This window comes from Mobula hypostoma, chromosome 17, assembly GCF_963921235.1.
Source record: "Mobula hypostoma chromosome 17, sMobHyp1.1, whole genome shotgun sequence".
Lineage (NCBI taxonomy): Eukaryota > Metazoa > Chordata > Chondrichthyes > Myliobatiformes > Myliobatidae > Mobula > Mobula hypostoma.
The window spans coordinates 31,665,265-31,682,859 of record NC_086113.1 but is presented as its reverse complement, the minus strand read 5'-3'; the positions used below and the strand labels follow the sequence as shown (position 1 = coordinate 31,682,859).

At 41.1% G+C, this 17,595-nt stretch overlaps 1 long non-coding RNA gene across 1 annotated transcript; it reads left to right on the top strand.

Moving 5' to 3' along the window:
- Positions 1-3,802: 3,802 nt before the first annotated feature.
- On the top strand, positions 3,803-16,840 carry LOC134357709 (uncharacterized). The gene is made up of 3 exons (XR_010020710.1): positions 3,803-3,928; positions 11,651-12,068; positions 16,489-16,840. It is a non-coding gene; the product is annotated as an uncharacterized LOC134357709 (long non-coding RNA).
- The last annotated feature ends 755 nt before the right edge of the window (positions 16,841-17,595 follow it).

The window sequence follows — 17,595 nt, the reverse complement described above, 5'->3', positions numbered from 1 at the left end:
GGACTCTGTCCATATTCTCTTAGTTCAGAGCAGAGCCAAGGAACGAGATGAACTAATCTGTCCATCATTTGGGGCCCGACTCCCTGGCTATCTGGCCCACAGCCTAAATCATTGTCCAAACATCAGGTGCAGTCCCCTCGATATGCCCTGAGGCCTGGACCCCACTACCTCGATTTGGCACATGCCTGACCTTTCTGTTTCGGCACGGCACTCAAACCAATTGAACCTCGAGTCTTCCTTGCTCTTGATGATGGGCTGTGGCCTTGCCTCGCCTCACCTCCACATGTTACTACAAGTCACAGTAAGAATAAATTGTGTAAAAGTGGATTAGTGAGGCAGTTTTCATGAATTCGTGGACCACTCAGAAATTTGATAGTAGAGGAGAAGAAGCTGCTCCTAAAATGCTGAGTGCTGGTCTTCAGGCTCTTGTACCTCCTCCTTGATAGTAGCAATGAAAAGAGAGCATGTCCTGGATATGAGGGTCCTTAATGATGGGTGCTGCCTTTGGAAAATGTCCTTGATGGTGGGGAGACTTCTGCGTGTGACAGAGCAGGCTGGGTCTACCTAGATTCGTATCCAGATCACTGACATTCCCTATATCTGAGGGAAATGTGGGGTTGGCAGTAATGTATTAGTTCAGATGAAAACTGGCTAACCATTAAGATGGCAGAGATTTGGGATAAATGCTTTGGCAATCAGTGATGAGCGGAGTGCCGTAGGGGTCAGTGCTAAGCCTGCAACTGTTCACGATAATCATTAATGGTTTGGATGAGGAGACCAGATGTAGCATTTCTGAGTTTGCTGATTACACTAAATTGAAAATTGTGCAGAGGACGAAGAGAGTCTGCAGGGAGATATGGATAGGTTAAATGAGTGGGCAAGGATCTCACAGATGAAGTAACAATGAGGTCATCCACTTTGGAAGGAAAGTAGGAGGACAAATTATTAAATAGTGTAAGATTGCAGCATGGCATTGCACATGAACTGCAAAGGTTGGTTTACAGGTGCAGCAGGCTATCAAGAAGGCAAATTGAATGTTGGGTCCATTTGCTAGAGGGGTTGAAATTAAGACCATGAAAGTTACGCTGCAACTGTACTGGGTACTGATGAAGCCAAGTCTGGATTACTGCATGAAATTCTGTTCTCATTACTTGAAAAAAAGTTAGACTGGCTTTGGAGATAGTGATGAGAAGGTTCACCAGGCTGATTCTAGAGATGAGAGGGGGTTAGCCTATGAGGAGAAATTGAGTCACCTATGACTATACTTGCTAGAATTCAGAAGAATGAGAGAGGATCTTAAAGAAACATATTAAATTATAAAAGGGACAGACAAGTTAGATGCAGGAAAGTTCTTTCCTCTGGTAGGTCAGTCTAAAACTTGGTGACATAGCCTTAAGATTTTGGGAATAGATTTAGGACAGAAATGAGGAGGAACTTCTTTTGCCCTTAGAGAATAATAAATCTGCGCCATTCTCTGCCCAAGGTAGCAGTAGTGGATACCTTATTAAATCTATTTAAAACACTGTTAGATGGATTTTTGCAATAGTAGGAAATTAAGGGTTGTGGGGAAAAGGGAGGTCGGTGGATCTGAGCCCATGGCCTGATCAGCCATCATCTTATTGAATGGCAGAGCAGGTTTGATGGGCCAGATGGCTGACTCTTGCCCTTACTTCTTTTGTTCCTATGTTCTTACAAAGAGCAAATTTTCCAGAGCCAAGCCCTGCAAAACAGCACTAGTTATGAGCATTTGTTCACAATATGGTCTTAGAGGAGCTTATTTAGAGTCTTTAGGTCACAATATTGATCCAGTAAAGTGTAGTATAGAGTGCTGGGGCCTGAACAGATACATAAGCGCAATGAATTATCACATAAAATTGCGAAAAGCAAAAAATATTGTGCAAAACTCTCACTTTACTGTTGCTCATCAGCAATGAGTGATATGTTTTTATGTACTCATTATAAATGTCAGTTCTGGTCTTGCCTTCATGTTGCTGAGAAAAAGGTGTATTAGTCACATTTAACAAAATCTAGGCTAATTATTCAGTACTGTACTGGTGGAAGGACAGTGAGGAGTGTGTGCTGTGTCACCAGAGGTGCAGCAATATTGCAATACTGCATCACTGCTACACTGGATTTTGGTATGAAAAGGTTACATTTAGTTCATGTAAAATGTCTAATGGCTACGGTTTCAAGGAAGGGCAAGTACAATCTAAGTGAATTGTGGAAGTTAGCTTGGTCCCTGTGACGATGCAGGACCTCACTCATTTGATCTTCTGGAAGCTTCTGTGCCAAAGTGATTCAATGCAGACTCGGGAAAATAATTCAAGATTCAAGGTTCATTTATTGTCAAAGAATGTATAAGTTAGATAACCTTGAGATTTGCATGCTCACAGGTAGCCACAGAGCAAGAAACCAGAAAGGACCCAATTAAAGAAAAAAAAAGGAAAATAAAAATAAAAGACCAACACTTGATGTGCAAGAGAAAGAAAGAAGAATCATGCAAACAATTGAAGCCAACAACAAGAGCAGCATTCTGAACCAAAATTGACTCCTCAGGTCTGAACCCCAGAGCAGCCCAGAGTAGGCCTAAAGCCTCGCCTATCAGTTCATTATATAAGCGGGCATGGAGCACAGCAGCCAGCGCTGTCTTCGTAACCTCAGTACCATGGATATGGAGTCTTCATGAATGGGACAAGCATTCTAAGAAGGGCATAGAATGCAACTGAAGTTTGAGAAAGGTTATTGATTTCGTAAGTTAGGCTCATTGAAATCTTTGTACCTACAGCAGTGTATTGACAGCGAAGATAATCATAGCAAACAAGACATTAAATAGACTAATCCTGCAAAAGCCTTTTTCACAATACAACTAAGCTGATAGGTAGATCAGGTTAATGTTTTATTTATCTTGTATGTTCTGCAAAATGCTTTTGGTTGTCAGATGATTCAGAAGCAGGGCTAATCACCTTAGATTTGATTTTCAGTGGTGCCCTTAATCTGTTCTGTGGAATTCATACTTAACGCAGTCACTTTTAATTCATCCTTTCTGATTCTAGGCAACTGGTATTGGGAAAAGTTGCAAGAAGGGAGTATGCTCCTGAGATGGATGTTGAGAATATAATTCACACTAAGTATATTAGTTGTGTTCAGCTTCACATCTGGTAGTTATTAGGGGAGATTCATCCTGGTCAATGGGTGTAACATTCAATACAGTGGAGATTCAACTGCTCTATTAAAGCATCACTGTTTGTCTTGGAGTTGGCCAGCCAGCGCAGGAAGAGAAATTTTACCTGACTTTGGAAAACAGCCCTCATGAGTCCTCTTATGGCACAGGTTTGGCTGGAAGCATGATCTGGAGGTCATGGTGAGACTATTGCGATGCCAAAAACAGTGCAGGCAGCACTGATTGGCCCCCGAGATCTAAGATGAAGAAACAGTATACTGTACATATTCGAGGAGGACCTGAAGAAATGAGTACTTTGTGGACTGTTTAGATGCCTCAGACTTTAATGGAAAAGAGAGAACCAAAGCAGTTGTGTAACATAGTTAAGAAAGTTAACTTATACTACATTTCTTACATTCAATGTGTGCTCCAAGCTCATTACTTTTCTTTGACTGGAATTATCTTCTGACATCCAGTGGTCGAATTAGCTGGATAATTTTAAACTGAGAGTAACTCTGGTGTCACGTAACCTTAGTTCACGCTGAGGCCATGATGGTCATGAGCCATTTTTAAAATAAATTTCATCACTTATATATTGTGCCACATGATCATGCAAAATAAATTGGAGCTCAGCCCTTGGGGTGGGCACAAAATGGGTGGAAGTAGATGTGCCACTTGTTATATGTAACTTTCCTTTCTATTACCTGACAATGCAAGGGGTCTAGCATGTGACTGGAAATGTTGAAGTAATATGTCATAAAATTTCAGGTAAGCCAGTTTATCATCATTTCATTCCAAGAAGAATGTCTCCTGTTGAACTATGAAACTAAATATTGCATTACAATAGCATTTTAGCCATGACTTCTGGGTAATATTTGAAGAAACAGTAATATTAGAGGTCGAGGATTTTTGGTATGTTATCAAAGGCATACAAATTTCGATAGATGTATGCTGGAAAGCAATCTGACTGGTTGCATTGGGGCTTCCATGCACATAATCACAAGAGAGTGTAAAGAGCTGTTGACTCGGTCAGTTCCATCACAGGCATAAGCCTCCCGACCATCAAGGACATCTTCATGCCTCAAGAAGGTGGCATCGACTGTTAAGGACACTCACCACCTCAGGTAGGCTCTTTTCTTATTATTACCATTAGGAAGGAGGGCCAGAAGCCTGAAGACCCACGCTCATGAAACGCATGAAAGGTCGCTGTCATGGTGGCATGACAACAGCATTTCCCTCCGTATCAGCAAAACAAAAGAACTGGTCATTGACTTTAGGAAGTGGCGGGGTGCTGTGCACATGCCCTTCTCTACTTCAGTGGCATTGAGGTTCAGAAGGCTGAGAGCTTCAAATTTCTAGGAATGAATGTTACCTGTCCTGGTGCGCTCATGTAGACGTCATGACCAAGAAAGCACACCAACCCAGGAAGCAAAACAAATTTGTCAACCCTTGCCAATTTGGACTGATGCACCATGGAAAGCATTCTGAAAGCATTCTATCGGGATGCATCACTGCCTGGTATGGCAGCTGCTCTGCCTGTGACTACAAGAAACTGCAGAAGATTGTGGGAAAAGCTCAGCACAGCAAGGAAATCATCGCCCATGTCTATACTTCATTCTGCCTCAGTATAGCAGCCACAATGATCAAAGACCCTTCTCCTATACTGGACGTTCTCTCTTCTCCCCTCTTCTATCACACAGAAGATAGAAAAGCCTTAAAGCAGAAGCTACCAGGCTCAAAGATAGCTTCTACCCCACTCTTATAAGACTACTGAATGGTTCTGTAACATGTTAAGATGGAATCTTAACTTCACAATCTGCCTCATTATGATTTTGCACTTACATTGTAACTGTGGCGCTTTATTCCTCGACTGTTATTGTTTTACCTCGGCACACCGTGTAATGATTTGACCTCTATGAACTTTTTAATGTGAATCACAGTACATATGACAATAGTAAACCAATTCCAATTCAACAGTTTCTTCCCCTCCATCGTCAGATTTCTAAATGGCCCATGAACACTACCTCATCATTCCCTTCATTTTTTGCACCATTTTGTAACTTATAACCATTTTACATCTTTACACTGTACTGCTGATGCAAAACAATGAATTTCGAGCTAGTGATAATAAACCTAATCTGTGACTGACCTAACCGGTACTGCAACATGACTTACTTTGGTCACTGCCATGGAAGGAGGTCGCCAGATCTTGAAATGATGCTTATTACAATGTACGTATATTTACCTCTAAAAATAAAACACAGAAAGAACTAACTGGTACTTGAACCACAATGCCACAATTCTTTAATCCTTCAGAGATCAAAAGGGAGGAAAAATCAGCTGCTATTTTAAATGTGTGGATGAAAACAGCAGAGGGACAAATATTGTGACAGTCCGTCATTACTTATTAAACTTAAGATTTGTCACCTTGGAAGCTTCAAAAGACACGGGAAATCCTGAAAACAAAGATGACAAGTGATATGAACAGAGCTCTCCAACTGTCTACTCAAAGTGCAGAAACATGTCTAACTGTTCAAGTGGCCAATTCTCAACAGTTGCTTTACTAGATACAGGAAATCTTACACAACAATGTTTATGTTCCTTTACTACTCCGTGAGAACATTACATAGGTTTAACTATAGATTTCAATCACAAGCAATGGCAGAGGGAAATTTAAAGTGATTTTATCAAGTGACATGGGCACCTCATAGGATGTACAATTTATATGAACAAACGCAATCACGAGTAAGTCTGCAGATGCTGGAATTTCAGGCAACACGCATAAAAGTTGCTGGTGAACGCAGCAGGCCAGGCAGCATCTATAGGAAGAAGTATAGTCGACGTTTCGGGCCGAGACCCTTCGTCAGGACTAACTGAAAGAAGAGCTAGTAAGAGATTTGAAAGTGGGAGGGGGAGGGGGAGGGGGAGATCCGAAATGATAGCAGAAGACAGGAGGGGGAGGGATGGAGCCAAGAGCTGGACAGTTGATTGGCAAAAGGAATATGAGAGGATCATGGGACAGGAGGTCCAGGGAGAAAGACAAGGGGGAGGGGGAAGCCCAGAGGATGGGCAAGGGGTATAGTGAGAGAGAGCTCCCCCTCCCCCTCCCACTTTCATATATCTTACTAGCTCTTCTTTCAGTTAGTCCTGACAAAGAGTCTTGGCCTGAAACGTCGACTGTACCTCTTCCTAGAGATGCTGCCTGGCCTGCTGCGCTTACCAGCAACTTTTATGTGTGTTATATGAACAAACTATGGTTATTGAGGTGATGATAACGCAACAGAGCAGAGAAAAGTCGGCAGATTGGCTGTGAGGTTCATTAACTGCAGTGATAAGACGAAGTCAGCAGACTTCTGCTTAATCAGCAGGTTGGTGCTGAGAATATTCAGTCCGTTGTGGGACCAATGTAGGGCGAAATGAGCTGCCACAACACTTCAAAAATATTGGCCCAGATTGTTTTATTTTTCTGAAAAGTACTGACAGCTTGCTTTGAACATCTGATATTTCTCAACACACACACTGATAAGTTTTGGATTCTCATGTACAGACAAGTCCCAAACCTGCTGCTCAGGTTCTGGCTTCATTCTTCCATTAGGCTGCCATGGAATCCAATGTTGATTAAGAAACTTGCTCAGCCCCCTACAGCATTTACACTGGGAAATCTGTGAAATAAAAATGCCACATAGTCCTGGGGCAAGATCGGTGGGGCCACTGACTTCAATAGGGATTAGAGGGTTGCAGAGCAGAAAAAGAAAGGAAAGGTAAGTTATATTGGTTTAAAAAGTTGCTTTTTTATTATATTACTTTAATTATTTGAAGGAGTTTTAAGTAGCTTTAGTTATAAGACCATAAGGCCATAAGATATAGGAGTAGATTAAGGCCATTTGTTTCATCAAGTCTGCTCCACCATTTCATCATGGCTGATCCATTTTCCTCTCAGCCCTAAGGTCCTGCCTTCTCTCCATATTCCTTCATGCCCTGATTAATCATGAATCTATCCATCTCTGCCTTAAATATACCTAATGAGTTGGCCTCCACAGCTGTCCATGGCAATGAAATCCACAGCTTCACCACTCTCTGCCTAAAAAAATTCCTCTTCATTTCCATTCTAAAAGGAGGTCTCTCTATTCTGAAGCTGTGTCTTCTAGTCTTAGACAACCCCACCACAGGAAACATCCTCTCCACATCCACTCTTTTGAGGCCTTACAACACTCGATAGGTTTCAGTGATATTCCCCTCTCATTCTTCTGAATTTCAGTGAGTACAAGCTCTGACCCATCAAATGCCCCTCATAAAAAATGCTCTAGAACAGAGGGATTGAGGAATAATGGTGCATAGTTCCCTGAAGATGGAATCTCATGTGGATAGGGTGGTGAAGAAAGCTTTTGGTTTGCTGGCCTTTATTAATCAGAGCATTGAGTATAGGAATTGGGATGTAATGTTGAATTTATATAAGGCATTGGTAAGGCCAAATCTAGAGTATTGTGTACAGTTCTGGTCACCGAATTATAGGAAAGATGTCAATAAAATTGACAGAGTACAGAGGAGGTTTACTAAAATGTTGCCTGGGTTTCATCTCCTAAGTTACAGAGAAAGGTTGAACAAGTTAGGTCTTCATTCTTTGGAGCATAGAAGGTTGAGGGGGGACTTGACAGAGGTGTTTAAAATTATGAGAGGGATTGATAGAGTTGACGTGGTTAGACTTTTTCCATTGAGAGTAGGGGAGATTCAAACAAGAGGACATGGGTTGAGAGTTAAAGGGCAAAAGTTTAGTGGTAACATGAGGGGGAACTTCTTTACTCAGAGAGTGGTAGCTGTGTGGAATGAGCTTCCAGCAGAAGTGGCTGAGGCAGGTTCGATGTTGTCGTTTAGAGTTAAATTGGATAGACATATGGACAGGAAAGGAATGGAGGGTTATGGGCTGAGTGCAGGTCAGTGGGACTAGGAGAGGGTATGAGTTCGGCACGGACTAGAAGGGCAGAGATGGCCTGTTTCCGTGCTGTAATTGTTATATGGTTGTATGGTTATATGATAAGCCATTCAGTCCCAGAATCAACTTTGTGAACCTCTTTGATTCTCTTCATTGTTGGTCCATTGTTTCTTAGATAAGGGGCCGAAAGCTGCTCACAATACTCCAAGTAGGGCCTCACCAGTGACTTATAAAGCTTCAGCATTGCATCTTTGATTTTATATTCTAGTCCTCTCGAAATGATTTGCTAACATCACATTTGCCTATCTCACTACTAACTTAACCTGCAAATTAACTTTTAGAGAATCCTGCACAAGGATTTCCAAGTCCCTTTGTATCTCATAATTTTGAATTTTTTCATCATTTAGAAAACAGTCAACTCTTTTATTTCTTCTACCAAAGTGCATGACCATACGCTTCCAGACACTGTACTCTATCTGCCGTTTCTTCGCCATTCTCCTAATCTGTCTAAAGCCTCATCTGTCTAAAGCTACTCTGCTTCCTCAACACTACCTGCTCCTCCACCTATCTTTGTATCATCTGCAAACATGGCCACAAAGCCGTCAATTCTGTCATCCAAATTATTAACATATAATGTAAAAAGAAGTGGTCTCAACACAGACCCTTATAGATCACCTCTAATCACCGGCAGCCAACCAGAAATATTCCCACTCTTTGCACTTTGCCAATCAGCCACTGCTCTATCCATGCTGGTATACCATGGGCATTTAACTTGTTAAGCAGCCTCATGTGTGGAACATTGTCAAAGGCCTTCTTAAAATCCAAGTACACAGCTTTAACTGATTCTCCTTTGTCTATCCTGCTTGCTATTTATTTAAAGAATTCCAACATCTTGTCAGGCAAGATTTTCTGTTAAGGAAACCATGCTGACTTTAGTCTCACACATCAAAGTTGCTGGTGAACGCAGCAGGCCAGACAGCACCTCTAGGAAGTGGTACAGTCGACGTTTCAGGCCGAGACCCTTCGTCAGGACTAAATGAAGGAAGAGCTGATAACAGATTTGAAAGTGGGAGGGGGAGGGGGAGATCCAAAGTGATAGGAGAAGACAGGAAAGGGAGGGATGGAACCTAGAGCTGGACAGGTGATTGGCAAAAGGGATATGAGAGTATCATGAGACAGGAGGCCCAGGGAGAAGGAAAAGGGGGACGGGGGGGAAAACCCAGAGGATGGGCAAGGGATATAGTCAGAGGGACAGAGGGAGAAAAAGGAGAGTGAGAGAAAGAATGTGTGTATATAAATAAATAATGGATGGGGTATGACGGGGAGGTGGGGCATTAGTGGAAGTTAGAGAAGTCAATGTTCATGCCATCAGGTTGGAGGCTACCCAGACGGAATATAAGGTGTTGCTCCTCCAACCTGAGTGTGGCTTCACCTTTACAGTAGACTAGGCCATGGATAGACATGTCAGAATGGGAATGGGATGTGGAATTAAAATGTGTGACTTTGGCCTATTTTATCATGTGCCTCCAAGTACCCTGAAAGCACACCTTGAACAATCAACTCCAACATCTTCCCAACCACTGAGGTCAGTCTAATTGGCCTATAATTTCCTTTCATCGGCCTTTTTCTCCCCTTCTTGAAAGGTGGAGTAACATTTGCAATTTCCCAGTACCCTGGAACCATGCCAGGACCTATTGATTCTTGAAAGATCATTACTAATGCTCCCACTATCTCTTCAGCCATCTCTTTCAGAACCTTGGGGTCACTATCTGGTCCAGGTGACTTATCTATCTTCAGACCTTTCAATTTCCCAAGCACCTTCTCCCTGGTTATGGCAACTTCACTCCCTTCTGTGCCTGACACTCTTGAACATCCAGCATAGTGCTAGTTTCTTCCACAGTGAAGTCTGATGTAAAACACTTATTCAGTTTATCCATCATTTCTTCGTCTCCATCATTACCTCTCCAGCAACATTTTCCAGTGATCCAATATCTACTCTTACCTCTATTTTACACTTTATATATCTGAAGAAACTTTTGGTATCCTCTTTAATATTATTGGCCAGCTTACCTCATATTCCATCTTTTCCTTCTTTATAATATTTTTAGTTGCCTTCTGTTGGTTTTTAAACCTTCCCAATCTTCTAGCTTCCCACTAATTTTTGCTCTATTATATGCCCTCTTCTTGGCTTTTATGTCAGCTTTGAAATCCCTTATTAGTCTTCTTGTTCTCCCAGAATGTCTACCTCTCACACACAGAACAAAACACTTACCCTGCAGCCAATCTGACTGCACTAACTGTGCCCTAACAGACAAGAAATGAAGAATAAAGAAGTTGTCATTACAATTTTAATAACTATTCTCATTTTAACCAATTTGATCTTTGATAGATTCTAGATGTTTCTGAATGCAGAAGCATTCTAAAACTTTGACAGATGGAAAATCTGTGGCAGGAATTTGAGGCTGTGGAAGGTTCCAAAGGAATTAATGGATGAGGCCCACAGCGTTATATTGACTGTGATTCAATGCACTGTGTAATGATTTAATCCATATGAGCAAGATTAGTTTTTTTATCAATACATTTGTGCCATTATGTGAAGTTTTAAAGGAGAACTTAACAACATCAGTAAAGTGATAGACTAGGAACTCTTATTGCTCACCATTGGCCGTAGTCATATTTAGTCAGTGTCATTTTCCATTCAGATTATTCCTGGCTTTATTTTTTCCTTTCTCAGTCAAATTTTGTGCCCTCGCCAAACTATAAAAGTGTTTTGATAATCTTCATCAGGATATGACCTAACATATTTTTAGATTTGTTTGATAAAAAAAACAGAAGCATTTTCTTAAGAAACAGAAGACTGGTTATTTGTTAATCCAGCAGCCCACAGGCTATGTTGCAATCAAACTCAGCACCAATCAAACTGACAGCAAGCTCCAATCTGTGTGTGGTTTTCTAGATTTAGCTGGATTAATAGTGAAGCTGTTTCTGGTGAGAAGCTGCATAAACACAGCCCCCTATTTTAAAAGCCTGTTGAAAGCTGAGGAGCCCAAGTACAGCATTGTGGGAGGAAATTATCAGTCTACTGTACAGCCAGATGAACACTAATTTCCTTTAGCGCATTGACATCATTTGCTTGAACTTTCAGAGATAAATTGATAAATCTAGTCTGCATTTTTACAAACTAAATGAAGATAAAACTGAAATACTTTTGATTGGTCCCAGAGCCAAGAGTTAAACTTGTTGACAAACTTGGGAACTTTTCTCCTCTTTTAAAATGAAAAGTGACAAGCCTAGGTGCAGTGTTATGCTTGATTCAGATTTAAGTTTTTATGTCCCAAAGAAAGAAAGTGACCGAGCAACATTTCTTCACTAAAGGAGTATTGCAAAGTTACGTTGTTTTTGTCACATGATGATGCTAAAGAAACAAATTCACACTTTTATATCAGGTATAAAGGGGAGGTAGAGTGAAGTTAAGATGGCACTAAATGGTAACTCCTTTGCTTGCATCTTCGGAAACAGCTCTATTCCCATCTTTAATATCTTTATTTTTCCCTTTCAAGGCTCTTGAAGATCCTGACCTGGAGTTACACTCTGATTTCAGTTCTTTGTGGAAATGGGACCCATTCTCTGGGTTTCAGGACTGGCCGTTGTTCAGCACGCCAAGGGTTCGGCCTGAGAGTCTGGCTCGAACTTGGAAGCCTAAGATCTCAGGGCTCCAGAGACGGGCAGATCGAGGGTGGGTGTCATGGCAGGGGACCCGTGTGTCATCGGGGGAGTAGGAAAATCTACTGCTGTGGGCCCAAAGACTTAAGATCTATGCGATCTTCAGGCACAGAGCTTGAATAAAGCAGCAGAATGGACTTCTAACATCGTAAACTAGTGAGCTGTTTGTTATGTCTCCCTGCTCGCTGGGAACATGGAGACATCTCTTTCTCCCCAAATAGGGAGAGAGAGAACCTGCGGTATGTCGAATGCCAGGTGAAACACAAATCCTTTGGGGTAACTTCAAGTCTGTGTCTTTGTTATTGCTTTGCTCACGCTTGAGTGCTCGGTGGTAGTACCAATGCTTGCGTTTTTTTGCCGGTGGGGGGAGGGGGATTATTGGTCTCTGCCACCTACGTGCAGGTGGGAGGGAGCTGGGGGGCTGGAATTTGGGGTTCTTATGTTTAACTGTCATTCATTCTTTGGGGCATCTCTCTGTTTTCATGGATGTTTGTGAAGAAAAAGCATTTCAGGATGCGTATTGTATACATTTCTCTGACATTAAATTGGACCTTTGGACCTTTGACCTTTGAACCTTTTGACCCTTTGAACAGACTAGATTACTTAAATGCACTTTTTACTGGCCTTTCAAAGCAAGCTACAGTATTGACAAACTTAAACTCATTCAGAATATCGCTGCTAGACTTTTAACTAAAACCAGGATGAGGGAGCATATCACTCCCAAACTAGCTACTCTGCGTTGGCTTCCTGTACCTTTTAGAATTGATTTTAAAGTTCACTTACTTGTTTTTTAAGTGCTTAATTGTCTGGGACCGGAGTAAATCACAGAATCTTTTGCAATTATAATCCTGCTCAAGCTCTTCTTCCATCAGTCTCCTAAATTTAAACAAACTCCTTTGAAAGGTAATTGGCAGGTCAGCTTTTTTTGAACTATGCTCCAAAACTGTGGAACTCAATACCTTAGCTTTCAGGGATGCAGTCTCAATTGACATTTTTTAAACACCAGCTCGGAACTGATTTATTTAACCTTATTTTTAACTAATATCTTTCTGTCTTTTATTTTTATTTTTTATTTTATTTTCATGCTTGCACTAATTCCATTGTAAAGCATTTTGAACTACATTGTCAGTATGAAAAGTGCTCTATAAATAAGTTATTATTATTATTAAGTGTCTCCTTTAAATTTTTATTCATATTGAGATCTAGGACAGCTGGCAAAGACAAAATTTATTGCCCGTCACTTATTACTTTACTTCCATTAGATGTTGAGTGCAATGGAGCAAAAGATGGACAAGCAGGTATGACAGGTTACCAAGATGCAAGAGGATCACTTAATGCTAACCTTCCGCTCCTCTCAGAATACATGTACCGAAAGCTTTAAATTGATGAGGGAATAATTCCTTTGAAGGCCATCATCTCCTCATGCTGCTTCATCAGTTAGTATGATCATAGCTGATCTCCTACCTCAATGCCACTTGATTCCCGTAATATACAGAAACCTATGATCACAGTCTTAAGTATTGGAATTGGATTTTGAATTGGTTTATTATTGTCATGTGTACCAAGATACATGTGAAACGTTAAACTCATCTTGCATACTGCTCATGCAGATCAAATCATTACACAGTGCATTGAAAAGAAAAGATGATGTACAATAGACATAGTGAGAACATTTGCAGCAAGCATCCTGCAGTGGGTTGCCATGCTCCAGCACCATCCTTCATCAATCTTCTGTTCTTTCTTGCTTCCCTAAATTGGTCAATATGCATACCAGCATAGTTGTATCTTAGAAATGAAAATGCCATTATTTTTGATACACAAACTACCTCCAGCAAATATACAGTAAGAATGGACCAGGACTGATCAATAGACTGTTGATTGGAACTTCAATGAAAATAGGAATTGGAAAGAATTATTTGCAATTTAAAGCATAGGAACGGCCTGATGATAGGTCCATCTCCTCTGTCTCTCTAATCATTTTTCCTGTACTGTGCTAGCACTGGACTCTGGGCTATAGAGTCAATGATTGAGCTTCTATTGCCTTTTATTTTAAAGATTTACCACCATCTAGGTGAAGAAATTTCTTTTCATATTAATCCTGAACAGCTGACTCTTCATCAGGAGACTGTAAATTTTATTTTTAGACAGCCCAGCCTGAGGAAGCATCGCCTCTGCATCTACACTGTCAAACTCTATAATCATAGTCTATACTACAACTGCATGGCCAAGTGGTTAAGGCATCGATCTAGTGATCTGAAGGTCGCTAGTTCGAGCCCCAGCTGAGGGACTGTGTTGTGTCCTTGAGCAAGGCACTTAACCACACATTGCTCTGTGACGACACCGGTGCCAAGCTGTATGGGTCCTAATGCCCTTCCCTTGGACAACATCGGTGGCATGGAGAGGGGAGACTTGCAGCATGGGCAACTGCTGGTCTTTCATACAACCGTGCCCAGGCCTGCGCCCTGGAAACCTTCCAAGGCGCAAATCCATGGTCTCATGAGACTAACGGATGCCTATATTACAACCTAATAATAACTATAATCAAATTAAAATAATATATAGTTCCAAAGAGGTCACTTCTCATCTTCTGCACAGAAAAGAACGTAGCCCTAGCCAGCTTAATCTCACTTTACAGGGCAGCCTCCCTTACCTTCCTATTCCAGGAAAAAAATCTGATCAAAGTTCATGCCCTACACAGAGGCAAACTAGATAGTCAAATTGGGAGTACTCCTACAGAACAGTAGGGAAAAATATAAGCTTCAGTATATTATGGAAACTGATAGATTGGGAGTAAATACTCCCAGTGATCAGGAAATTTCAAACTAGGAGATATAATTTAAGAATTATCCTGATGTATACTTCTGAAGAAACACTTCAAAACATGCTTCCTATAAAATGTTCAAAGAGCAATAGGAATTTGGAGCTTGTTTCCACATACAGAAATCTGTTGTTAATTTTAAAGCAGAAAATGATGAGAGTTTTTAATTAACTAAAGAAATTGATTGTAAAATAGGACACACACCTAGTTATATGGAACTTGCAGAGTTTGAAAGCATTGAACAGCGAAAAAGAGGTCAGGAGATAAATAGTCTACTCACTCTAGTATAATGTTTCCACATTCTCAAAGTGAAGTAATGTGACTGCATTAACACTGATTAAGGGGCAGTTTTTCAGGGTAAGGAGATGCATCAGAACAATTACACATTTTGATATTAATGGGTTGGCATACAGTACAGGTCAAAAAGTCTCAATTACATTTGCAACATGGGTATGATTGTAATGGAGTGTAAGCAGATATTTACCTGCTGGTTAAAGGACATCTGGGAGATAAATTTCAATGTAGAATGTGCACATATATTTTGGTAACAAGATTGTTAAAAGGCATGGTTATAAAAAAACTGAAAATGTTGGGTTGGCTTAACAAAACAGTTAACTAATTATGCGAGGTCTTGAGTTTTTGAGACAGAAACAGAAGAGTAAATTATCCAGAAAATGATACTATATCCCATAAAGGAGATTAGTTCATCCCATTGTAGAGTATTGTGCCCAGTTCTAAAGAGTCTGAGGATGAGAAATTATGGTTGCAAGGATAGATAATAAAAGTTGGGCTGAATTTGTTTGGAGCATATTTTGTGTTGGGCAAGTGGGTAAGGCGTTCTTCTAGTGATTTGAAGGTCACTAGTTCGAGCCTCAGCTATAGCAGCGTGTTTATGCCCTTGAGCAAGGCACTTAATCACACATTGCTCTAGTCTGTGCGAGGAGTGACACCCTACATAGACTTCCAATATGCACCTTGTAAGGCATGAAAATGCTCGACCCAGGCCTCTCATGGTCTGAGTCAATGTTCCCCTCTTTGGAACATAAAGGGCTCATGGAGAATTTTAAAACCATGTATGGCATGGGCTGAATAAGCAAAAAGAGAATCTATTTTCAGAGGATGAGTGTTTGATAATTGTAGGAGATCAGCATGGAGACTGGTGTGGTAGGTGTGGTAGATTCTTTTGAATTAGGGGTGGTCAATGCCTGGCAGTTTTGTGTCGTGAGTGTTAATTGCCATTGATTAACTCATGCCTGATTGTTGTCTAGCTTCTGCTGCATGCAGGCATGGACAACTTCATTTACAGAGGAGTTACGAATGGAATTAAATATTGTGCAAACATCAGCAAACATTTTCGACTCTGACCATATGATGAAATGATTATTGATGAAAGCAGCTGAAGACAAAAGGGCCTGAGGTTGCTTCAATGAGGAATTCTTGCAGCCAACAGTGAATTTATGCCTCGCTATTCAAAAAGGAGCCTAAGTCTTAGCTTTAAAGGTGCTTTGTTTTATAATCAAAACATTAAACTACTTCAAAGGGAAACACGGAAGTCCAAAATATAATGACATATGCAATTCACTCATTTATACAAATAGACTGTAATGAATTTTAAATGAACAGGAATGCTTAATCAAACAGTATAGTATATAATACAACTACTATATATATAGCCATCTACAGCACAGTAATTTTTTTTAAATTACCCCATTCAGCCTAAAGATTTAACTGCTCTGGAGGCTTTCTTAATCTTGTGCGATAATGGCTTTCCTAATGGGGGGAAGAGGGTCACTCTGTTTGGCAGGAGAGAGTTGTGGCTGTGAAATAATCTCAGGCTCTGTGTCCTCTTCTGCGCAGGTTGTAGGAGATGAATTTGAGTCTGCAGGAAGTGGTTCTGTCAGCGGTAGCCAAACTTCTTCTCCAACAATTGAGTCTGCTCTCCTTCGCTGATGGATGCATCACTTCCAGATGATATCAGCCACAATCTCCACTGTGTAGAAGGATGGTTCAGTTCAGTCCTTAATCTTTTCAAGTATCCACTTTTGATCACCTCTGTAGTCCCTCACCAGAATTGCTTGGCCAGGAGTGAAACATCGAACCTCCGTCTTTGAAGAGCCTTCTATTTGTCCCAGCTGTTTGTCCTGCACACTCCTTCTGTGACCGGGTTTGAGGAGATCCAGGTGTGAATGCAAGGGATGACTTGGGAGCAGCATAGCCGGTGAGTCATTGGCTGTGGAGCTTGCTACATTACGATAAGCAAGGAGAATATTGGTGAGCTTTTGGTTCAGTGTTAGTGTAGTGTGTCCTGCTGACATTGTTTGCAGTGCATTCTTTAGACTCTGGACAAAACTTCCTGCCAAGCAATTTGCAACTGGATGATACGCTGCAGAGGTAATATGTCTTATTCCATTCATTTTTAGGAATGACTGAAACTGTTCCAAAAAATGTGGTCCATTGTCAAAGACTAAGTACTTTGGGGCTCAAGACCTAGCAAAAGAGGTTTCTGAATACATCAGCAGTGTGCAAGGCTGTAATGGAGGCCTTTGGGAACACTTCTTGTCACTTTGTAACTGCATCCACTGCTACCAAGAAATTTGTCCCCGTGAATGATGTGACAAAGTCCACATGAATCCTCTGCCGGAGCAATACAGGCCATTCCCAGGGATGGAAAGATGCTGCTCTTGGCATCTTCTGGACGTGTTGGCAACCTCAACAGTGCTACTCAATCTGCTGATCTACCCCAGAACGCAAGTCAAAGTTTTGAACCAACATTTTCATTTTAATTCTGCCTAGATAACTGACATGTACTGTAGCTCCTCTAACACTTTAGCTGTCAGCTTGGATGGTACAACAACACTCAAACCTCCGTCAAGGGCATCTCGGCTCTTGTAGAGATGGGAGAACTGGAGTTTCTGCTGCACACTTCAACCATTTTGGGTGGTCACGTAGAACTGAGAGTGTGGG